A 26,325-nucleotide genomic window follows, 5' to 3' on the forward strand; every position below is an offset into this window, starting at 1 on the left:
TATCCTGTGGCTCTACTTTGTCCTGTGCCTTCAAGAGCAAAATTCAGCAATCTAAATCTTTACCAAGTTCAACAATACCATCAAGAGATTTCCACAGAAGTGAAGGGAGAGAAAAACGAGAGGTTCTAAAAGCAGGGGGAAACGGAGTAATTCCAAGCCAGACCCAACAAGATGCATCTGATCTGAGACAGAGAAAACTTTCTCTGGCTCAGGTTGTAAAATGGGGGAATGAGTTTTCTGCTCCTTCGCATCCCTGGTACGTCATTGCATGTTCCACTTCCATCTCAGGGTGACTTTAGTTTTCTTTTGTTCAACAGAGTTTGGTTTTTCTTGGCATGAATGAAGGGACAAGTCTATACACACCAGAGTGAAACCATTCCATACCATGCCTTTCACAGGGTGCTCAATTTTACAAGACAGATAGGGGAGGGCAGAGGGTTGAACCCAGAAACGAACACAATTCCAGAGAGCAAACTGGAGAGGGACTCTGAGCCAGAAGTGTTCCAGGACTTCCAAAGCACAGAGGCAACACCATTTCCTACCCCACCCCGGCAAGATCACACAATCCTCATTCACATTTTTTGAAGGCCACTGGAGGTCTCAGATTATTTTTCTAAAATTAGTTTAAAACCAAACCACCTAAATTTGTTGATCCCTGATATTTTCTTTGTAGCTCTAAAACGTCTATGCAGTTTCCTGCCGTGGCCAGTCCAAAATGGGGGGTTAGAGGAGTGGAAATGGGTTTTTCTTGCTCAAGGTGGAACATCCCAAAGAAACCCCTTCCTTGAACAGGCTTCTTCTATTGTGACCAGAAGTGGAGACAGGATTGCAGTTGGCCTGAATCTCTATTGACCTCTAAGGCATAACTGTAAAGCATGTTTTCCTTTTTAATAAAGCCCTAAAATAAACTTTAAAACATTTACTCTTTCTCAAGGTGGTTTCAGGGAGAAAGGCTCTATGGGACAAGTCAGTTTCATCAGCTGGTTTGACTTTAATTTAAAAGGAGTTGCACATTTCCCCTTAGGCTTGTGAGAAATCATCCAATAAAATGTTTAATGTTTAAAAAAAACCAGTGATGCTCTAACTGGTTCCAAAGCGAAGACACTGTTGTACCTATTGAAACTTCCTATAAACCCTCCACTGAAGCCCTCAGCAGGAGACAGGGGCAGGTAACGGATTTGGGACATTCTACCTCAGTCCCCTACTGCACTCGCTGACACATGTTATAAATGGCTTAAGCCAGAAGTGAAACATCTGAGGGAGCAACCCTGCTATTCCTAAAAACTAAGAGCTCCCTTTGTTTCTATTCACCTAATTAGAAAAAATATAAGCATGAAGGAAAAAAATCCTGTTTTTATTACAGAGTGGATGCTATTGATAAAGGTGGAATGAGATACCGGTCATCACAAGTGAGCAGAGTCCGTCGGATCAAGCAACAATATGAAAAGCGTAAGTCAAGCAGAGAGTCAATTATCATATGGTTTCACTCATTTGTGGAGCATAAGGAGTAACACGGAGGACATGGGGAGATGGAGAGGAGAAGTGAGTTGGGAGAAATTGGAGGAGGAGATGAACCACGAGAGACTGTGGACACTGAGAAACAAAATGAGGGTTTTAGAGGGGTTGGGGTGGGAGGTTGGTTGAGTCTGGTGGTGGGTATTAAGGAGGGCATATACTGCATGGAACACTGGGCGTGGTGCATAAACAATGAATTCTGGAACACTGAAAAAATAAACAAAACAAACAAAATGCAATGTGAAAAGTATCTGTCTGACACAAATCCTTCCTGCTCTAGCCAAAAGGAGCAGGGCAATTCAAAACAGCATTACTTCTATCCAGCAGCCCTGTTAGAAGCTCCTTTTGAAACCACACACAAGGAAAAAAAAAGTCAAAGGAGCTGCACCTGGGTGGCTCAGTCAGTTAAGCATCTGCCTTCAGCTCAGGTCATGATCCCAAGGTCCTGGGATCGAGCCTCACATAGGACTCCCTGCTCATGAAGGCTGTTCTCCCTCTCCCTCTGCATCCTGCTTGTGCTTTTTCTCTGGCTCTCTATAAATAAAACCTTAAGGGAAAAAAAAAATAGAAGAAAAGAAAAAAATTTTTTTTTTGTTTTTTTTTTATCTGTCTGTGCTATCTAAGCTTTTTTTTATTTTTTTTTCCAATTTATTTATTTTCAGAAAAACAGTATTCATTATTTTTTTACCACACCCAGTGCTCCATGCAAGCTGTGCCCTCTATAATACCCACCACCTGGTACCCCAACCTCCCACCCCCCCGCCACTTCAAACCCCTCAGATTGTTTTTCAGAGTCCATAGTCTCTCATGGTTCATCTCCCCTTCCAATTTACCCAAAAGCACATACCCTCCCCAAGAAAAGAAAAAAATTTTGAAGGAGAAACAGAAGGTCGAAACAGAAAGTGACTTCCATAGTCCAGGACAGGACCGGGGAGGCGGTCCAGGTTCTGGATTGATTATACAGCCAGTATCAAAGTGATGACTTACCCCTTGGATTTCATGGTCCTGCATTTAGCTCCTTATAAAACAATCCTTTTTTTAAAACTACAACATTGTTCCTTTTTTTTCCTTTTCCAAAATTTCTGTAATGCCCAGTGCCCCCTAAAACAATTCATATACATGCTTACAGAAGAAACCTCATATTTCCCTACATTAACATGCATATGCTTGGGGTACCTGGGTGACTCAGTGGGTTAAAGCCTCTATCTTCGGCTCGGGTCATGATCTCAGGGTCCTGGGATCAAGCCCCGCGACCGGCTCTCTGCTTGGCACAGAGCCTGCTTCCCTTCCTCTCTCTGCCTGTCTCTCTGCCTACTTGTGATCTCTGTCAAATAAATAAATAAATCTTTTTAAAAATGCATATTCTTGGTTAGTTTTGCATTCCTTTCTCTTCCAACTAGGTAATTCCAATGGGCCCATCTAAGTGCTCTTAAAAATATAAGAGAAATGTAGGATATAGTCCCCCATCTTGGAGCTTATGATTTAGTTAGAAATAAGTATTAGCAAATTCACAACAAAGGAAAGTCACTGCTCTCCACAGGCTGCCTAAGACAATATGTCACCTGTCCAGGTACCCTCAGCCTTTCTCATCCATGGCCTGGAAGTTTACCGGGCCTCCTCTTTCTCATTTTTTGAAACCCACACCTTTCAAAATAAAACCAACTTTGGCAACATATGTTTTAAGAAAAGTTATCCAAAACTTGGTAATAAGAAAAAGAATTACAAGTCCCTACAATATTGTACTTAGGTAGTAATGGGTCTTGCCCCAAATTATTCAATTCTCTATGATAATGTGCTTGTTTTGATGTAGAATTTGTCACTAATTAGATTCCAGGCCTTAAGGTACATGTTATCAACTTTCGTCTGTTAGAGATAAAAGTGATTTCTGTCTGATAGAGAAGATAAACCCAAACTTAGAGCTAGAGTGTCCTGAAATATTGTCTCCTAATTAGTAACCTTACATCAAAATGCTTTTCCCTTCTAAATGCATAAACATGTGCTCTTCAAATACCATTGAACCAGCTGGTGGTTTACTATTGATGGTTTTCCTCATAATTGAGTTGACATGTGTCGCATCTTTGAGTCATGTTTTTGAGTTTTGTGAAATGTAAAATGGCGGATGCGGTACTATGGTCATGTTCACTGCTGTCCTATTTATAACAACAACAAGAAATAAATCAAGTATCATTAGGCAATAGGGAAATAAACAATATATATGTCAAACAGGTGACTAAGCAGTTTATGAAACTGATGGTTGTGTCAAGTTAATGTTGAAAAAAGCAGCTTTCAAAATGGCATACATGGTAGGATTCTTTCATAACTTCATCAATGTATTCATATATCTACAGAAAGATTTCTGGAAAAGTGTTCCCTAAGATGTGATGCAATAATGGCTTCTGAAAGGGTAGATTTCACATAATGTTTTAAGTTTTTTATTTAAGTTCAATTAGCATATACTGTATTATTAGTTTCAGAGGTGGAGTTCAAGGATTCATCAATTACATGCAACACCCAGAGCAATTTACTTCAAGGGACCTCCTTAAAGCCCATCCCCCAATTACACCATCCTCTCCTGCAACCCTCAGTTCCTGAGAGTTAAGAGGAAAAAAGAGGGAAGCAAATAATGTAACTTTTAAAATGCTATTTGTATGTCTTCTTTTGTACATTTTTTTCCTATAAAGTTATTTCAATGAAAGGGTCATTTCCTAGGTTGAAAAAGGTAGATCTCTACTGAAAACCCAAATAGAATGGACCCCTCTCTCTTGTGGCCTGCTGGAAGTGGGGTATTTCTGAGAGAGCACCTTTTTTTTTTTTTAATTTTATTTATTTATTTGACAGAGAGAGAGATCACAAGTAAGCAGAGAGAGGAGGAAGCAGGCTGCCTGCTGAGCAGAGAGCCCTATGCAGGGCTTGGTCCCAAGACCCTGAGATCATGACCTGAGCTGAAGGCAGAGGCTCAACCCACTGAGCCACCCCGGCGCCCCTGGGAGAGCACCTTTAAGAATCAGTGTTCCAACAGGTCTGTCTCCTCCATATTTGAGCAAACTGTCAGGAACCCCAATGTCCCTATAGTTCATCTTTAGCCCTAACATGTCAAATATGTGTTTGTGTTTGGGCCATAGTCTTAAAGTCCAAAAAACCACAGCTCAGTTCCCTACTCTTCCAAACAATTTGACTGGGTACACTCTTGACTTTATGTCTTCCTCTTTAATAGTAATACCACTAAAATTTAGACACTTGCTAAAGTGGCTAAACCCACAATGGCTAGTCTAGATCCTTCTAGCTCTTTACCTCTGTGCCTAGTCTCCCCTTCATACTCTGAAGTTGGTAGGGGCCCCACAACTTATTTTTCAAAGAGACTCCAAATGTTGCAAAAATGGTTTATTAATGTAGTTTGTAACTGTTCTGCACTGGTCAGACCCCCAACTGATGAACCCTACCTCATGTTAGGCACTGTCGATGAGACCACTTTTATTCACTCACTTATGAAATATTTGTCATCAACCATACGCCAGGCACTTGATTGGGCTCTGGAAATTTGAGGTTGACCAAATTTGAGGTTCTTCCCATTACTGAGCACAGAGTCCAGTTAGGAAAACCCTCATTTTCTAAGTAAGTATTCCACAGGGTCAGAGAACAGATTACTTTTTACTGGTGGGTTTGGCCCCAGGAGGATAGTTAGTCAATCCACGGCTTTCCTAATTGCCATGAGCATTTCATGAAACCAGGTTTCTTCCTCCTTCCCTTCAGCTGTCTTACTGATAGGTTTCCCACATTAACTCTCACTTGAGTCATTTTATTGAATTCCGGAGAGCACGGAGGGAAAATCTAATGTGCATTCACTTCATACCCTCTTTTCTTGGAATTTTCAGGACATACTAATCCCTCCTATAAAGTAAAAAAATCGTCACATATAAAGACAGAGTTAATGATCCAAATGTCCACCCCATAAGAATTTAGCAACCATAGTATGTCAGTCACTGTGCAGAGATACTCATCTGTATTTGCAGGACACACACTTTGAGTTAAGACACATCTACAGTGAAATAGCTCCAGGCTCCCTTCTAGGGTTATCCAAGATCAAAAGGCTTCTTGAGAAAGCAGGAGCAAGGAACAGGATTTGTGGTCCTTTAAGAGAATAAAGTTAACTGAACAGTGTGGAATCAAGTCTAACTCATGACTCGGGTTTTGGTAGGATCATGATCTATTTATACTAATAATTCACTGAGATACAAAACTTACCTAGGGATAAAGTAATGCTGACCCCGAATCCCCATATGGACACACTCAAGACTTCTCCATAGTATTAAATAATTAAAACAGAAATCTAGAGCCTTGACACTTTTTTCCTGCCCCAGATCCTGTCACCAAACCTTGATTTTTCTTCAAGACTTATCTCTCTCCATCTCCACAGCTACCATTCCAGCCCAACATATCCTTCCCTTCTCTCTCACCTGGACCACTCAATCAACTACCAAATAATTCTGAAGAAAACCTTCTTAGGCCCCTCCTATCTGCTTTCCTAAATCTACATGAGATATGTTTCCACCTACATAAAATCTTGCAAGGATTATGAAAAGTCAAGGTTGTTAGGCAGACCATAATCCTTAGAATGGCCTGCAAGATTTTGTAACTGTCTGACTCCTGCCTGTTTTTTCTCAAACACATCTCTCATCTCCCCACCTGTCAGCCCTATCAAGTTAGGATTTTTGATCCTGACCTTAAGGAACCACATTCCTGCCCTTCCAAGTCCTTGGATTAAGGACTTACTATGTATTATTTTCACTCATCATAGCCTAATATGGTGAATGGTGTCTAGAAGATATTCATAAAATGCTGAATCAGTGAATAATGGAATATGCCCAACGAACTTTAAATTAACAGACTTAAAGACATTATTGGATTATATTCTTTCCCTTTATACCATAAAGTACATTAATAATTTGAATGTCCCTTTGAACACTTGAATTTTTGTTTTGTTCTTCAGGCACCTTATTTATTACAACTCTCTTAGACCTCTTTTACAAGTCAGTATGATATATACACTCACTGCTCAGAGTGAAAGCATTTTGAAGACAGGGCAGTTTTGCTCTATTCTAAAAGATGTTTTTGAAATGTGTCAATTCAGGGCGCCTGCGTGGCTCAGTGGGTTAAGGCCTCTGCCTTCGACTCAGGTCATGATCCCAGAGTCCTGGGATCGAGCCCCGCATTGGGTTCTCTGCTCAGCTGGAAGCCTGCTTCCCCTGCTCTCTCTCTGCCTTCCTCTCTGCCTACTTGTGATCTCTGTATGTCAAATAAATAAATAAAATCTTTAAAAAGAAAGAAGGAAAGAAAGAAACATGTCAATTCATTTGAAAGATATAATGAAATACCCACTGACATTAATTGCCAAGTAGTTGAGTTCAATTAAAATATTAGCAAGTAACCAATCTGGTAAATTTTGTCCCTCTGAAACAAATAATTGAAAGAATTTTTGACATTAAGTAGGGGAAGACCATAAAGAGGTTCCTCATAAGTAACGGATCATCCTTAAATTAGGCAATAGCAAATGAAAGATTATACATTTCCAGTCCTTTGAATCAAGTCCATTTGCTGACATAAGACATTGACAAAGTGTCCAAAAAAAAAAAAAAAAAAAAAGCATGGGGAGAAACTGTCACACAACTCTGCCCTGAGATATCTCAGAAACTTTAGGCCTTACGAAGCTTACTTGGTTTTATTAACATGCACCGTGTTTATCACTTTAAGTGTTTTAGTCCTTATCCAGTAGTTGAATTGTACAATTCCACTGTTCTTCACACTAGGATGAATGGCTGTACCAAGCCTTTTCTCTCTTCTTCCTACATAAGGTGTCTCTTTTTTTTTTTTTTTTTTTTTTGCCTGTCTTTTACTTTTTTCCCCCCCAACTACTATAGCATTTTCCTCATTAATCCTTGTCTCCTGCTTGGACAGGCCAGGCAACCAAAAAGATGGAGTCTAGAAGACTCGCTGTTTTAGGAGAAATTAGAATTAGAAGTGAAATTGGTAAAAACAAGATTTATGTCACATGGGATAGCCTCTTTCAAATATCTCAACCCTAAAATGGGAGATGCACTTAAGGCTAGCCCAATAATTGCATGAGCTTCTGCTAATGAGACTGAGCCTTTGTTTCTCACTGTAGAGTGTAAAAAATCTTTTGTATGAGGAGGTGAAAAACACTAGTTTTGTTAACAAGTTACTGAAAGTGTTTAACAAGGAAGCAGCCTATTATTTTCATTAAAAAAGAAAAAAAGCAACAAGTTGTTTTTGCCTTTTCTTGTGAGCAGCTTGCTTTCTTCAATTTCAGGGAAGTAACTCAACCATGATCCAAAAATGGGATACTTACCCATGTCAACAGTGAACCAAAAGAAACTGTAGTCTGCTATTGTTCAGGAATATTGAGATGCTGGCAATCACATTGGGAATAGAAAAAGTTATAGACTAGTTTATAAAATACAGTGCAATCTCACACAGAGGCATTTACTGTCTATAATTTAACCAAGTATGTTTACAAACAAAAGAACAAACAAAAAACAAGAGAGCAGTTTAACTAGTGTGGGCCATCTACCCAGTCATTCCTCTCTATGAACACCAGCCTCCAAGTGCGCTGAGGCGAGAGCCATCATCTGCTGCTCCTCAGTCTGGTCTTAGCAACCTTAAGTCTCATGATTGAGTCTCCTATCACTTGGGTGAAACTCTAGTGAGAAGGGAATATCTTTTATAATACAGCCGAAAACCCAAGGTGACCCCTTCATATAGAATTCAACCTAAGAAACCGACATGCTTCAATGCTCAAGATGGTATTGTTCTATTTAACAAGAAATGGTGTGCCTGCCTCCAATATGGCACCTTCCCTTAGCACCTCTAAAATATCTACTCCAATTCACAGGACTGACCTAGGTTTGTTGTCAAGTTTACCATCCTAAACTTGGTAGTTCAAATCGGTAGGCTGCTGTCATCCTTAAATGTCCCACAAAAGAAAAACAAATGTGCTAATTCATACGAGGTCTATACAGTAAGGGTTTAGGAAAAGGGGGATCAAAGAAATAATCATTATTATCCTAGTTTTGTCTTGGACTTATACCTCTAAGTTACTTGCTTCTTCTGGGGTTTTCTCTTCTGATTAAACCTCTCTCCTGTGCTGGTCTCTCATGGTCATTGTCTTCCTCAAGATTGTAACAATGACGATGTTAGAGTATAAATATTCTATTCCTCTGACAATTCTAGGGAAGAGCATTTTTCAAGGTTGTTACAACACTGTCTCAATCAGTATCAATTTTTTTTAAATGGCTAAATTTTGAGGTTTTTTTATTTTCCCACAAATGTATTTACAGTCCATTTGTCCAATTCTATGGAAAAACCTGCCAAGACTGTGTTTTGGGATTGCACTGAATCCACAAAGGAGTTTGGGAATTAACCTCTTTATATTACTGTATCTTTCAATACTAGACTCAGTAGTAATATGGTATACTCTTTATTAATTTCTTTTAATCTTTTTTTTTTAATTTTCAGTACAGGGAAAAGAACTGAATGCCAAGCATCTAGTCATTGATGCTCTATAAAATTATGTAAAGTTGGTATTACTGAGATTTTATCTTCCATCTGTTTTTGCCAGTTGATAGAAATACAATTGGTTTTAACAGGTATACTTTGTATCAATATGTACAAAGAAGCATTGCTAAATTCATTTAAGTTTAATAGTTTGAAGATTCTTTCAGATTTCACACATACCTCATTATGCCTGTTTTTCTAAAAATGCCTGAGACCTCCAACAGAATTTTGAACAGAAGTGGTTCCCAGTGTTAGAGAAAAGCTTTTAATATTTTACCATTAAGTATACATGTTGTTTGGCAGTATCTGCTGGAACGCAACATACACATACCCTAGGATACAGCCATTCTGTTCCTAGGTACATATGTTCACTGTCAAATATTTCTAAGGCTTATCATTGCAGCATTTGTATTCTTTTCAAACTAGAAACCATGAATTTGCCAACCAACACTAGAATAGAGGCAGATACAGTCTTTGTTACCATACAGCAAAGAGAACGAACTCACTTCAACCGTATACATCAAGATCAGACTTATAAGAGCAAAAGGAGGCAGATACAGAAAAGTACACTCTGCATGATTCCATTTATGTACAAGATCAAAATGAGGTAGAACTAGTCGACGCTCTTAGAAGTCAGAGGAGTAGTTATCAGTGGAGGAGCTAGTGAATGTAGAGGACATAAAAAAAAAAACTTCTGGGGGGTCTGGTAATGTTTTGTTTTTTGATCTAGGTGCCGGTAACAAGTGTATCAGCTTGTGATCATTCATTGAGCTTAACATTTATGGCTGGGGCATCAATTCCTACTTTAAATTGGATAGATGAGGCTCCACTGGTTTCCAGATAAAATCCAAAATCGGGATGGCCTGGGAGGCCCACAGAAGCTCCCCTAACCACTTGCTGCCACCCAACCTTTTGCTTTATGATCAAGCCACATACATGGGGCTCCCTGAATGTTTTATGTACTTTGTTTGCTTTCCACATGATTTCGCCTTAGTAAATTGTATCAGAGGCAGTATATGGTCACAAAAGCAATGACTAGGATAAATTTGCTAGGTTTGAACTCAGACTCTGTCACTTCTTAGTTCTGTAACCCTGGGCAATTCATACAACTTTTCTGTGCAGGTTTCTCCCTCTAGAAAATAAGGATCGTAATAGAGTTGCCTCATAGATGAGGCTCAAAGGCCAGCTCTCTGTCTTGTCTGAACTCTTAAACTTGGGGCTCCTACTCTGTGCTTCTTTACCACCCAAGGCTAACTTCCCTATCACAGCTCTAATTGAACTATTATTATGTATTAGTTTGCTAGGACCACCTTATAGAAGTATCCGCAGAGTAGGGGGCTTAAACAAGAAGTTTATTTCCTCATAGTTCTGGAGCCTATCTCAAGATCAAGATGTAGGCAGACTGGATTTCATTCCAAGGAAACAGGCCTTTGTCTTTACCTGGTCTTTCATCCATGCATGTCTGTGTCCTAATGTCATCTTCTTTTAAGAATACCTCTCCTATCGGATGAAGACCCACCCCAACATTCTCAATCAACTTTAAGTATCTCTTCATTGTTTCTTCAAATAGAGTCACATTCTGAGGTACTCGGGTTTAGGACTTCATACCAGTTTGGTGGTTGGGGGGACAATTCAGCACATTCGAAGGTATTTATTCATTTCTCCCTTCCTCCCAGTTATGATCGCCTAAAAAATTTTTCTTATTATCTCCAGCCCTCACCAAAGCCTTTGATACACAGGAGACTCATAATAGAAGAGCTACAGAGGTAAGGAAGTTCACATTAACACGCTCATGGGAATAATACTCATTTCTTAAAAGTCACCAACCTAAAGAAACCAGGAGAGTTTCATCCAATTAAATAAACTATTAGAGTTGAAAACACAAGCCAGGAATGCAACATACTGACCCAGTTGGGGCTGACAGAGGCAGAGCTATAATTCTAGGTCAATCGCTCTGAAGTAAAGCTCGATTTGTCCTTAATAACAGCTCTTTAATACTGATTATCCAGTAACTCCCACTCCTCCTTTCTGGTTATAAGCCAACAGGGATGACCTTCATAATTTTTTTTTAATTATATTTAGATATGCAGTTCATTCACTTAAAACAGAATGAGGTAGAGACTAAGAAATATTCTCACTTCTGTCCCATTCTACACTTTTCTCAACTCCACTCACACTCATGGTCTCTCCATGCAAATGAAAGCATATGAAAATATTGTATCTCCTTTTTAAAACAAAGGATAGCATGCTCTACAAGCTGTTCTGAATTTTGCCCTTTTTACACTTGCCAATATATCCTGGCGACACTTCCTGTCCCAAAATAGCCTCCCGCATTATTTTGCTCAGCTGTAAGTCCCTCGTTGTAGAGATCATGTTTCATTTCACATCCCTCTAGTAATGGATCCTTGGAATGCCCCCTACAGGATACTATTCCAGGCGGTGCTAAAAGGGAGAATTTTGTCCACGTTATCATTTCAAACATGTGCAGTGCGTCCAAACAAACTGTAGCTGTGGCTTTCTGAGGTCAAAGTTTAAACAGCTAAGTTTTAGTATTTCCTGCTCGACATAAAATTATATTTTCACACTGATGCATGACAGCTCCTGTTTTTTCCCACAGTTTCACTAAGGATTATCAAACTTGAGTTTTTGCCCATCTGATAGGTGAAAAAAAATTATTTCTCTGACCTATCCAAACACAGACAAGGCCACATTGTGTTACAGTGTATTTGATCTGACAGGTAAGTCTCAGCTGAGGTTAGATCATCACAAACTAGAAGCCAAGCCAGTTGAGAAGTTAGTGATAAGACTTGATGAAATAAGACTGAAGCAAAGAGACTGGAGGAAAGAGATAATGGGGGCTGGAGTGAAAACCTTGCAGGGATCTAGTTCTGGAAGCAGTGTACATCACTTTTACCCACATTCCATGGCACAGATCTAGTCCTATGTCCCACGGAAATGCCAAAAGCTAGAAAAATATCCTTAAGTGAGTATGCACTTCCCAGAAACAAGCCTCCGATGTGGAAGGGAAGAAATAATGTTTGGAAGACAACTGGCAGGCTCCGCTACCGAGATGCATTACTATGTTTCTATTATTATTTAAGTCCTTTAGCAAACACTCAATCACATATATCACTTTTATAAAGCTGTGGAATTGTATGTTTTTAGAAATGCGTTTACTTCCCAGAACAAGTTCTTCAAAACTGGTCATTCTCTAAACACCTTGGCTTCAACGTCCTCATCTGTAAAACAAGGAAATAGAACTGAATCGCTTCTAAGGATCTTCTAGGCACCAACTGCATGAATCTAGAACTGTTCCTTTAATGGGTCTTGTAGTGACTGAGTTGTTGGCCACCAGCCACTATCTCCACCACCACCAAGCTCACTTTACAGCTAGTTCTTTTTTCTATTCTTCCTGGTATATTTCTATCCTTCCCTAGGAATATAACCTCATTTTAACAGGAGGCTGATGTTAGGGAGGCAAAGATTGGTATATCCCCAAGTCTCCCTACACTTCTCAAATCAAAGGGATTCCCCATTTACTGAATTATCATGAGCCAAGATCTTACAGATAAAGGGCTTCAGTTAAACCAAAGAAATATTTATAAGTCCCATTATAAGAGCTCATAAAGTACTTATTTTTCTCCAGTACTCAATTGTACTGTTGTTACCAAGACCAACAATACTTAAACTTGCAAGATGTGTATGTTCTGACTGAAGAACATTCAAAAGATAAAGAGGCATAAAAACAGAGCCCCTGACCCAAATGAACTTAGATTTTTCTCCCAGTGCATCAGGCATATCCACGTGAAAATAGGAAGTGACAAATGATTTTCTGCCAAAATGAGTAAACAGGGAGAACAAATAGTACAAATGGGGGCGGTGAGAGACCTGACCTGAATGGCTTTTCAAAGATCAAGATGATGTCCAAATTCTTTGTAATGTTTAGTATGAAGGAAGCATAAGCCCGAGTAAGCAATTCCCAACCATGCAAAGCACACTTGTCCTCTCTTGGGGTTCTGCCCTCTAGGTAACCGAGATCAAGGCTCCTTCCATTCCTGCCTGTAATCAGCCCCTTGGTGGAAGATGGGAAATATCTGCTTGTCAATCATGTGTTCTTATCGGGGGGAGATCAAAACCCATGCAGTCCAAGAGAATCTTTTCAGTAATGGATAAAACTCAGAAAGATCAAAGATTATCTGTGCCTTGAATAGAGAGAACTAAGAAAAATTCCATTAACTTCACCTCCATCCTCCTCCTGTTGACACAGTGGATAATCCAGGGCATGTATCATGATTTCCCATTACCATTTGACTTATTAAAAGAAAGAAAGAAAGAAAGAAAGAGAGAGAGACATCAGTTAAGTGTAAATTGAAATACTGAGTCTTATTAAAAACAACAAGTTTAGGAAACTATCATCAACCCTCATCTGTCCCCACCTTCCTCAACAGCCATCAGATAACACAAGTTCTGGTTATGGAGGACTTCAGAACCAGACCAGTTTCGGGAATGAGAGTCAGTCATGTGTAATGGAGTGGTTTCCCATACTATAAATAAAGTAAAGGGGTAATTTATAACCTTAGTTTGATAGACAAAAAACTTGAAACATAATTTGGTTACATTAGTAGACCAAAGTTCAAAAATGTTCTAAGTGAAGGTAGGACTAGAGCCCTAGTCTTTTGATTCTAAGTTCGATGTTTTTCCTACCATATCTCATTGTTGGGATGCCCTTTCTTCTACCCTACAGCAGAAAATGTGGTAGTCAACACAATAGCATGTAAAGCAGGTCAATGTTACAACACACAAGTCCAAGGTCTCCACATGAGGCCTATTATTTGATCAGTTCCTTTCAGATCTAATTGGTACTTAAGCTATCCTTAAGTATATCCAACCCCCTTCATTTTATGGGTGGGGACACAAAGTTGCCATGACATTAAGGAAATCACACAAGATCAAATTTTGTGTAATTGTCCAGACTTTGCCCTAAGCCATGAACTTGCTGTATATTTTGTCATATTGTTTCCTGTTGCAAGTTCTCCCCTTCCTTGCTGATAATAGTTTAAAACAAACTGCATTTCTCTTCTGGATGTACATAATTCATTCTTATTGACATCTCCCTCTCCTTTCCTCCCTCCCAATCATCTGCCTACCCTTTCTGTTTCCTCACTCAGACTGCATGTAATCCTCGGAGCAAAAACAAACAGGCTCAGGCTTGCAGAAAATCAGGCTAGGGAGCCACTGAGCAAAGGAAAAAAGACAACAATTGGTTCTGGTAAGTAGAAAGTGAGCAAAATGCATCAACAACAGAATAGACACAGTACACAATGAACAGAGCCTTAGCTAGAAGTGGGCTGGCTGCAAAGCATGCATGTTTTAAGGCATCTTGAAATACACCCTCCACTTGGAAGACACTGTTAATAAATACTTCATTGCTATCTTCTTAATAATAAGAGACTCATTTTTTTCATTACATTTTTTAACGTACCTGTAATGATTGGAGGAATGGGGTTGGGGGCTAGATGTTATTTATGCCTTAGTGGGATGCAATTTAATTAAATTGTTCTTCCTAACACATATTTGAGTTCAGCCCCAGGAGGGGTTTAATAGCTGTAACTGGAAACGTAAGGAAGTAATTTCAAAAGGTGGGCAGTTCTGGAAAGGGCAGGCTTGCACTAGGGAAATGTAGCATGAGGTTTTGGAAATACGCACATGTTGATCCACTGGGAGCTAAGATTCAGAGCTGAGACACACGAGAGGGAGAGGGTGTCATGGAAGTGGGAACGGGGAACTGAAGGCGGAGGGAGGGAGCCACAGGTGGACGCTTAGGAAAGGTCCCCAATTTTCATCTCAGAGTTTGGGTTGTTTTGGAGGTCTCTGGAACTTAAAGATTTAAGGCCTCCTGCTTCTTTATTTGCCTTCTGAATAAGGTCTGTCAGGCACTTTACCCTCCCGCAATATAAACAGAAAGGTTTATGAGGGGGAGGCCAAGCAATATACCGCCGGCCAAACAGAGCTGCCGGACGCCTACACTCACTAGTCACTCACAGCAGCTGCCAGCGAGGAAGGAACGTTTTTAAATTGTCATTTGGCTCTCTTGGCCTCAAGAGATTTTATTAACCCCCTGTAGCATTGAGCAATGGTTTCCTTCCAAGGGCAATTCCTTTTTACTGGAAGAAAAGTGTGGTTGAACCATGGGCAGGGGGGTCAGGGGTTTAAAAGCCAACCGAAACCAACTCGGTCACTTTGTCAACTGATTAATACGTGATCGTTCTCAAAGGCAACCTTGATCATAATTCTTCCATGCTGAAGCTTTCAGTGGCCTCCAGTTGCCTAGCTGGAAAGAGCCACACTCCTCAGTGGCCTGATATGGCTCAGGCCTCATGGCTGAGCATCCCTTGCTCCAACCCTTCCCCTGAGCAAAGATCACACCCACCTTACCCTCCCACAGTCAATTTCCTGAATCTCCCCAAAACTGAGTACCCTTGAACTTCCAAGGTTTGACTACCCCATATGCTCTACCCAGAAGGAGTTCCTCCTGTGCATCCTTCAATTCTAAATTCAAAGGTAGCCTCCTGGGTATAGTGAGACACAGGCAGAGGAAGCCCACCTGAGCTCCAATTTTAGTTCTCCAGCTGGGCAAGCTACACCTTGTGTCTCACTGCTTCCATCCCATCATCTGCAAGGTGGGAATAGTACCTCCTTCTTGGAGTGTTGTGTAGATGAAATAAATTAACCCATGTAGGGACTTAAAGGAGAGCATAGGGTTTGCGGAGTTCTAATTAAGTATTAGCTAGGATTTGGGGGGGATGCCTTTAAGTAAGGATGAGCTGATGGTTCTCTGCCACATTTTACATCTATCCAAGTACATGGAGGGTTGGTCCTTAACTGATACCTTATTTCAATCCAAGAAGACACCATTTTAGGTAGACAGTGGTTTCACTTTAAATTTTTTAAAAGTCAGTCTGTCTTCCCATGGGCTGTAAACTCCTCAACAGCGAAGGTTTTAGCTTAGGTTTTGTTTCTTTAGGCCTACCTAAACCAGTGGCAGGCATGTATCAGATGCTCAGTAAATGTCTGTAAAGCAGGATAGGATTATTCAAGAAGAATGGGTGGAATGAAAAGTTCTTGGAATTGGCATCAAGAAGTGGGGAGCTCATTCATGACCTTGCCTCTGATTTTTTGTTTGATCTTAACTACACTTTTCTTGGCCTCATTTTCCTCATTCTGTAAGTTAGGAGGGGGGGAAAAGTGGAGTCAGGAAGATAGGTCAGGAACAGCTTGGGAAAGATCCTCATGAATTCAACTTATAGAACATTTTTTTTCTATAACACAAATAAGGTCCAATGAGGGACCAATCTATTGTACTCATGTTTAAAAATGAGACTCATATTCAAAGTTCCTGGTATGGTGTCTCATATACAGTAAATCCTTAATGCATGGTAGCTATGACTACATATTGTTAAAATCTTATTCTATGCAAACTTTCTAACTATGTAGCTTATTTATCCACATTAAAATCAATGTTTTTTCCCCTCCAATTTTCTCTATTTAAAAACATTGCAATGAATCTCTTTGAATATCCATTTTAGTTTACTTTTATAAAACTATTACTTCTGTTATAGATTTTTGAAGAATATGAAAGGTTTAAGGTTTTGACACTTATTGTCAAACAGCTTCCCAATTCTTGTGAGATTTCCTGCCAGTTTTGTGTGGGTTGTTCATGTTTCTGCATCTTCATCAGCAGTACATTTTATTGACCCTCAAGTTTTTGCCAACTTAATGAGTAAAAGTTCCACTGTTCATGCTCTTTTTTAGTTACCAATGAGATGAAATCTTTCATATTCCCTCGTCATTTATCTTTTTCTATAGGTTTTCTTCATGTTCATTATGACTAAAATAACATTTGGTTAGCCAAGAAAAAGAAAATGACCAACAGTCAAGCCAAAAAGTTAAGATGTACACAGGTCATCCAGAAACTCTTTTCCCACATTTTGATTTTCATCACTGATTATCTCATTCTGTTTTCTCAAACAAAATTAGTTCTTCCCCCTCAATGCAAGTAGGTCTCTGTCTGCCTTTCCCAGGGCTCTCTTCTAGTGCTTCTAATGCTTCCTACACCAGGAAACTTTCCTCTTGTTGCTTTTTGTTTCCAACTAGACTGTAAGAAACTTGGGTGCTATAACTGGGTTATATTCTTCTTTATAACTACCCACCTACAAGATCATTGTCAGGGCTAGGCTTGAAACAGGTCTTCACTGCCTGGAAGATTGCCTATTGTCAGTTTCACCGACAAGAGTTCAGACTTGGAGAAAAGCAAGACAAGCATCCACTCTATGGCCAACTCACAGGATTAAATCCATCCCACCTAAGGGCCATGTTGTCTGATGGACTAGAACTACACCATCCATTATTAAAGACCGATAAAGCATGTAGTATTGAAAAAGGAGAATGATGATGGCTAGACTATGTTCAAACATCTTCAAATGAAGATGGCTAGCCTATGTTCAAAACTTGAGAAGCAGGAGCACAGATGGTCCACGTCCCAGTGTGAGGGCTCAGATTGGACACCATCACCAACCGTGGGGAGGGCCATCTGCTTTACTCAGTCCACCAACTCAAATGATAATCTCTTCTAAAACCATCCTTACAGACACACCCAGAAGTATTATTTAACCAGATTATTTGGGCATCCATGACCTACTCCAGTTGACAAAGTAAGATTAACCACAAAAGTCTTCTATTATCGGTGACCTGTTGCCCTAGAAGTATGGAAGTGAGGGGGGAATGGTTTATTTCCCTAGGATCTAAGGATGCCCAAAACCTAGCCATTTATCACTTCTGCAGAAGAACCTCATAACCTTCACAGTGCTAAAAGGCATTTGAACCAATACTGGTATCCTTTTAAGCACCAACTCCAAAATCTGAATGGAAGGAAACTAACTGGACTTAATTTCATCTGGAATGTTTATTGGTGTCCTAGGACCTGGAAGTCAATTTGCAGATATTGGTTTGGGAACATAGGTGCAGTTAACACTTGGAGCTCTACAGATGCCCAGCCCACCATATAACCTGAGAGCACAAGATTCAGCCCAAGCCCAGGTAAGAAAATCACAAAACCTCCAATACCTCCTTGTATGCCCAGGTAATTCCAGATCAGAATGTTCAACTCCACAAAATAGGCAAATCAGAGATGAGAGAAGATCTATAGATGGTAAAACCATCAAGTTTATTCATCTGCAGAATGTAGGATTAGGTCATCCAGGGAGCTCCAACACAGGTTTAGTTTTAGATTATCAATCAGCTGATAGAAAAGCACTGAAAGAAAAGGGGATATACATCATAGTATTTAAAAAGTATTAAAAGAGCCTGACCACTGAAGAGAAATCCAGCACAAAGATGTAGCACAGCATAATTCAGCTGCCAAAGTTAGGAGACATTAGGAGAGCCACATGGGTTTGAGGTCCAACTTCCACTTTCTGATTACATATGTGACCCTGCAGAGATTATTTGATCTCTCCTAGCTTCATAACCCTCTTTATATAAATAATCTATACTCTTATTTAGGGTTTGTCTCCATTTAGAATCCCAACATTAAATTATTCTAGTTCTGGCCTTAATACTAAATGATCTCTCTTGGTTTTTGTCCCTTAGTGGACTTGTCTATAAAGAAACGGTGGTAAAAACACTTCACTGAAGTGTCATAGGACATCGTGGCTGTGTAAGTGCTTAGAAATGCTCTAAGTCATCCTTGAGCAGCAGGATTACCACTATTTTTTTTTTCTTTGCTATGTCTCTTTTATTTTCACCCGAGGACCTACTGATACACATTTTCTCAAGGCAAAAGACATCGGTTTAACAGAACTATTATACTAGATCCTATGTTTATTTCAGATAATTTCTTTTGTTGTTGTTGTTGTTTTGTTTTCTCCAAATCCATTCACCAGTCTATCCTTAGACTAAGCCTTTTTTTTTTAATTTATTTATTTTCAGAAAAACATTATTATTTTTTTTCTACCACACCCAGTGCTCCATGCAAGCTGTGGCCTCTATAATACCCACCACCTGGTACCCCAACCTCCCCCCCCCCCGCCACTTCAAATAAGTCAAGCAGAGAGAGTCAATTATCATATGGTTTCACTTATTTGTGTAACATAACAAATAGTATGGAGGACAAGGGGTGTTAGAGAGGAGAAGGGAATTTGGGTAAATTGGAAGGGGAGGTGAACCATGAGAGACTATGGACTCTGAAAAAGGATTACCACTGTTTTTAAAACTTTTCGCTTTTGAAACGACTGGAATTCAAGATTGTCACTTGGTTGTGTCTTTCAACCAAGAAGAGTCTTAGTCTTGCCTGGATTTCCCCAAAGAGATAAGGAGAGCAGCTGCCTCAGAAGAAACATCGGACACAAGACTATCTTCCTACCAGCACAATGAAGATAACATTTATAATTACCTAAGCCTTGTCAAAGAGCTTTCTCAAACATTGTTTTATTCGGTCTTCACAGCCCTGAAGATGCTTATCCACATGTTAGTGATAAGAAAGCTGAAGCAGTAAGAAGTTAAACTTTTCTAAACTCACCCAGTTCTTTGGAAGACCTGGAAGCAAACCACAATGTCCTAACATATGGCCCGCATTGATTAGGAAATGATGGGGCCTGATGTCCACTCTTGGTCACCTTCTAAGTAAGTTTTGTCTTATTTTAACCTTTTAAAAGATTTATTTGGAAAAAAGCATGCACACACAAGAGAGTGAATGAGGAGCAGTGGGGTGGGGGGTGTGCAGAAACTGAGGGAGAGAGAGAATCCTCAAGCAGACTCCCTGTTGAGCAAAGAGCCCAAATGCAGGGCTCAAACCCAGGCCCCCCAGATCATGACCTTAACCAAAATCAAGAGTTGGCCACTTACCCCACTGAGCCACCAGCAGCCTCTGTCTTACTTCTATCAGCTATGAAGTTTCTCCTTCCTCCCCAGAGGCCACAATAAACCCTTCTTCGTGGACTCCATAATTTTCCTTACAAATTTTTAATAAAACACATTAATATGGCTATGTGTTTATCTTCTTTCTTACCGGACTATGAAGTTTTTAAGCCCAGAAACCACACTGCTAGCCATAGCTAACACACTGGTTAAAAGGAGCTGGGGCCCAGCAAATGATCATGGAATAAATGACCAACAAAAAGGCCATAAAAAGTTTAGGAGAAGGAAGAGAAAGAAACTGGGGCAGGGAGGAAAGAAGGATCTGGGGGGAGAGAGAGGAGGAGGGAAAAAGGCAGGCTGGCTGGTTCTATCTGACCATGTTTCCAAGCCAAAAAGCACACTGTAAATGTTTAGCTACTGAGTTTGCCTACCCACATTCTGTTCACCACCATTAATGAGAACAGTTAAGAGTTGGTGTATTTGCAAACATTTCCACCCAAACACAACAAAAACTGGCAAAAATGAAGAGGGTGTCCCAGCATTTGTGTTAGTCATTTACCACGACTGTCCAGAAAGCCCTACATTTTCCAGAGCTAAGATATGGGGAACTTATTTCCAGGGGCAGAACAAAGAAGCCCAATAATTTAACTAGAAATGGGGAACATGGGACAAAGATAATGTCTATCATCTTGCTCCACAGAAGAAACGCAGTTAGTTTTATAGACACATAACATACACACACACACACACAGGCTTAGTAAGCTGAAATATACTCATGAAAAATTATGAAGTACCTCATTCACCCACTCACTCTCCTCCATCTGTGCCTCATAGCACAGTGCCTGTCATATAACAGGCACTCAAGAAGTAAGTGACTGAACTCAATTGGGCACAAAAGAAATAGGAACAAGTAAGAACATTGGGTTATCGGAGTCTTCTTGCTATTTCAATGTCATTACCCTTCATACATGAAAACCAAAGTAATGTCTGTTTCCCCAAAATGATCAGTCTCTACTAATAGCTCAATAGGTCATCTGAAGAAGCAGAATGAAGTAAACAATTTTGTGTGCATTCTCACACAATTGTCAGGTACACCCATAATTACAACTCAAGTATAAACAGTTAACCAGCCTTCTATCAGTAGGGTTTCTTTTTTTTAATTATCATATATTGAAAATCCACGTGTCAGAGTCTGTGTGGGGTGTTAGGAATAGAGGATTAAGACAGATGTGATCTCTACTTCTCTTTTAGTGGAGAAGATGGAGAACAAAAATCCTAACTAGAATTGACAAGGCAAGAAACAACAAATGTTGGAGAAGTTGTGGAGAAAGGGGAACCCTCTTACACTGTCGGTGGGAATGCAAATTGGTGCAGTCACTCTGGAAAACAGTATGGAAGTTCCTCAAAAATTTAAACATAGGGCGCCTGGGTGGCTCAGTGGGTTAAGCCGCTGCCTTCGGCTCAGGTCATGATCTCAGAGTCCTGGGATCGAGTCCCGCATCGGGCTCTCTGCTCAGCAGGGAGCCTGCTTCCCCCTCTCTCTCTCTGCCTGCCTCTCTGCCTACTTGTGATTTCTCTCTGTCAAATAAATAAATAAAATCTTTAAAAAAAAAAAATTTAAACATAGAGCTACCCTATGGCCCAGCAATTACACTATTGTGTATTTACCCCAAAGGTACAGATTTAGTGAAAAGAAGGGCAAAATGTACCCTAATGTTCATAGCATCAATGTCCAGAATAGCCAAACTATGAAAGGAGCTGAGATACCCTTCAACAGATGAATGGATAAAGAAGATGTGGTCCACATATACAATGGAATATTACTTACCCATCAGAAAAGGTAAATACCCAACTTTTGCATCAACTTGGATGGGACTGGAGGAGATTATGCTAAGTGAAATAAGTCAAACAGAGAAAGTCGATTATTATATGGTTTCACTTATTTGTGGAACATAAGGAATATCATGGAGGACTTTAGGAGAAGGGGAAAATGAAGGGAAAGAAATCAGAGTGGGAGACGAACCATGAGAGACTATGGACTCTGAGAAACAAACAGGTTTAGAGCAGAGGGCGGTGGGGGATGGGTGAGCCTGGTGATGGGTATTAAAGGAGGGCATGGATTGCATAAAGCACTAGATCTCATAACCAAACAATGAGTCATAGAACACTACATCAATGACGAATGATGTACTATATGGTGACTAACATAACACAATAAGAATAAATAAGTAATAAAAAAAATTGTTAAATTACAACATCGTTTAATTCACCTTATATATCCCTTTGTACTGCATAAGCATATTATATATTACCATAATTCTTTTCCCTTACATAAAAAGGAAAGCTAAATTCACTTCTCTCTCCATAAATACATCTTGAGTCTCAGGGAAGCAAGAAATTACATTGTTCAGCCCTTGTCACTCTCGAAGCATTTACATCACTGTCAAATGCTCTAGAAGTTCTATTTTATCCCCTTTCACTCTGGAGAGGATACTTTGAAGAGCAGGCCTCCCTCCTTGCAAGGTGGAGGACACCAAACTTTACTGAATTAAACTACCTTAATACCTAAAATCCACCCATTAACCAGCCTACACTCTTCTAACACCGATTATCACCGAGCAGCTTTAGCGAGTGCTCAATTACCAAGTGACATTTATAGTTCAGGTCACAGACACAAAGAGATACTTCAACCGGTAAAGATGAAAACTCACACAGTAAAAATATGTGTCTGTTTTTCAGAAGTGACAGCTTTCCAGAATACTAATAAATTGGTTATCTCATTTCCCAGCCCACGTCAGATTAGAAATAGCTAAGAGGGAGGTACAAGAGGAAGCAGCCAGATGTAGGCACAATTAGCGCAGAGAACGTAAAGCCTCAACAATCATCATGCGAACAGGCCATGAGTGGTTCTGTGCTAAGCACTTTACTAAGTTATCGAGTCTCATTCTCTCAACAAGCCTGTGAGGCAGCTGCTATCAGAAGTTACCTACTTTATGCCAGGAATTCCGCACAATTACTCTAATCCTTAGAACAACCTGGCATTATTGTCACCCAATTTGAAAATGAGAAAACTGCAGTTCAGACCATCTAAAGGACTTGGAGTAAGACTCTTTAACTAGCAAGTAACTGGGCCAGACTTGGACTTGGTTCAAAGTCAAGTGACCATACTCCCTAGTCTGAGGCAGCTGCATTTTGTTCCATTGTCCTTCTTAATTAGACGTCATGTCCCATTTCACCCTCTAGAGTGTCCTGGTTTGAATGAGGAGTCCTATGGTCCCCTATGCCTAAGGGACACACCCTCTCCTTTCGTCCATACCTTCTCCATACCTAGAGGCTTGACACTGAGACAAAAGAAACCTACTATGAAAAAAAGGCTCAAACATTCAAAATGCATGGCAATTTTAAGTCATTTGGTGGGGGGCAAATTATTCAGTTTAATTACTCCCAGGCACAAGAATCAAAGTAATACTTTCAAAATGATGCTGTCACAAGAAAGTTTTTTTTTGTTTTTGTTTTTTTAAAGATTTTGTTTATTTATTTGACAGACAGAGATCATAAGGAGGCAGGTGAGGGGGGGTGCGGGGAAACAGGCTCCCTGCCGAGCAGAGAGCCCAATGCGGGGCCCGATCCCAGGACCCCGAGATCATAACTGGAGCCAAAAGCAGAGACTTAACCAACTGAGCCACCCAGGTGCCCCAGAAAGTTTTAAGTTGAATGTGAAAAGAAAAATGTTTAACATGTTCTAAAAAATTTTTATCTTCAGTTGTTAAAGTTTTCCCTTTTGAGCCTAAAGAGAATAAACTTCAGTTATCTAGAAAATGCATTGTTTTTTTGTTTTGTTTTGTTTTTCACTTTTCCTTCATCATGTCAGGAAGAGGAATCACTTTTATTCCTTTTCCTCCTGGATAGACCCACCAAGAAAAGCAGTAGTGCTTCCAAGACTGGTCTCAAGTATGACAACTTCAGTTCAAAAATTCACTATGCACTGTAAGACCTTAGATGGGTTACCTGCCCTCCTTGCCATTCATCTCGTCTAGAGAATAGAAACAATCCATCATCACTGCAATGCAGAGACAGCAGCATGAACAATGCCCGTGAACACTCCAAAGGGTGAGGAGGGCTTGGCACACAAATGCTGAGTAAGTTTACTTACAATATTAACGTTACTAAGATCATTTAAGTCAACCCTAGTTCAAGTACTTCTCCCTTTGAAAAATGAAGGTGTAAGTAGAAGAAACAAGATGGAAATCTAGCCAAAATGATACATTCAATACTCTTTATAAGTGATATTATTGTTACTATTAGAATTGGACTATTCGTATAGGACATCCGTAAGACCTACCCCAAACTAAGCTCAAAACTTAAAGCTAAAGGGGTCCTTAAAATCATGCAATCCAACAAGATTTTACAGAAAAGGAAAATGGAGCCAGGGAGTTGTTGGTCACCCCTGAGCCAGACCTAAAACCACCTGAGGGCAAAGCCAGACAGGGATGCTGAATCTGAAAAGTCCCAACTATGGACACAGCATGGGACTGGGTCATGAACAAAGCTCATCCTTTTTAGTCGTGTAACCTTGGGCAAGTTTACTTTCCATCTCTGAAGCTTGTAATTCTCAGTTGATGAAAATAAGGATTAGTTCTTTTTTGTCAGAGTATTCTGAGAACTAAAAAAGTAACATGCAAAGAGCCTGGAGTCCCGGCTGCACTCCCTATGGTGGGCAGATGAAGTGGTAGGACTGCTGGAAGGGAATCTGTGTCTACCAAAAGAATGCACAGATCCTTCAACATTGGAATTAGACTTTGAGAAGTGTATCCTATGGGCACATGTATGCCTAATGATGTTCACTCCAGTTTTACCTCTCTACATCAAGAGGGAAATGCTAAAAAAAAAAAAAAAAAAAAAAAAAAAAAAGGTTTTCAAAAACGTGGCAATAATAAACCTTTCAAAGCATGTTAAAATAGAAGGTCATTGAATCATAGGTGGACTAGAATTTTGAGCCAGTTTTTGTCAAAATAAGAAACTATAAATACATATTAGAATATACAGATTGAGTTCTTATGAAGCCTCTTACAAGGCCAGCGGTGTTTGGAGGGTTGTTGGTGGGGAAGAGGGAAATCAAGATAATTTTCATATTTTATTATATACACCCCTGTCTTTTAAAATGTTTATCACAGTAATGCATTCCTTTAAAAGAAAACTTAGATCCTCTAGCACATAGCTGATACTGAAGGTTTCTTTCTGTCCATAGACCTCTATTCTTAGTTTTAAAATTTGATACAAGATTGCTCATCCTATTATGGTCATTTTAAGTTCAGACAGCTTTAAAAAACAAGTATTATTTCAGGGACCATTCTGCCCCATTAGAGAGCTTTTCCACAGTGCTTCAGATCTGGCTGTTCGTTTATGACTATACTAAAGGCCTACATCCCACAACCTGAGCTAGGAGCTGACAAAGGTTAATAAAAATACATAAATGAAAGGCAGGGGCTGTCTGCCTCATCTCTGTTTGCTGTGTCATTTGTCTCCCTGTTAAATTGCAATAAAGACAATAAAAGGAAATCGGCTGTGAAAAATGAAAGAGCCCTCTATTCATAAAACAGTTCAAATGAGAAAAGCCTTTTAATGGGAAAAGGACCACTACCATGCAAAGCAGTGAGTGGGAGAGTGACACATAAAACCCTTAAGACAATTCATTAACCACAAATTATTGTAGGCAACTCAAATCCTTTCCCCCAAATCAGGTTTATGTTCTAACTATCAGAGTGATGGATATCTTCACGCAAATTCTAGGACTGAGGTCTATATAGCAAAGAGTAGGCAATGGCAGTATGTTTGATTATAGGATCTGCCCTACTGATAGGAAAGAAAGGTGGCCCCATAATGGGCATGGAGACGATGTGGTGTCGATGGCAGGCCAACTGGCTGACAAACAGATCCGATTATTCCCTCCATTTAAACCAACTCACCCTCCTGAGTGAATGTATCAGTGATCCTACAAAAGCTAACCACCTCATCCAAAATAAGGGTAGTAACATAGGTCTGACCTAGTTCTCAAAGCTGTTATGATGCTTAGATGATAAAATATCAAGACTTCAAATTGCTCTTCAAATTATGCCAGGCACCCAGACCCCACATTCAGCACACATTGGAAGAAGGGGGTTTGTTCGCAGCACTGATTGTGGACTCCTCCCTTTACCATCTCTACCTTCCACCTCGTTCTTTACTTGTGAATTTCCAGGATTTCAAATTAAGTAGTACGCTGAACACCTATGTGATGGGCACAAAGACCACTTTGTATTTTTATTTCTCTGTCCTAAAGTACTAGCC

The sequence above is a fragment of the Neovison vison genome, chromosome 3 (assembly GCF_020171115.1).
Source record: "Neovison vison isolate M4711 chromosome 3, ASM_NN_V1, whole genome shotgun sequence".
Taxonomy (NCBI): Eukaryota; Metazoa; Chordata; class Mammalia; order Carnivora; family Mustelidae; genus Neogale; species Neogale vison.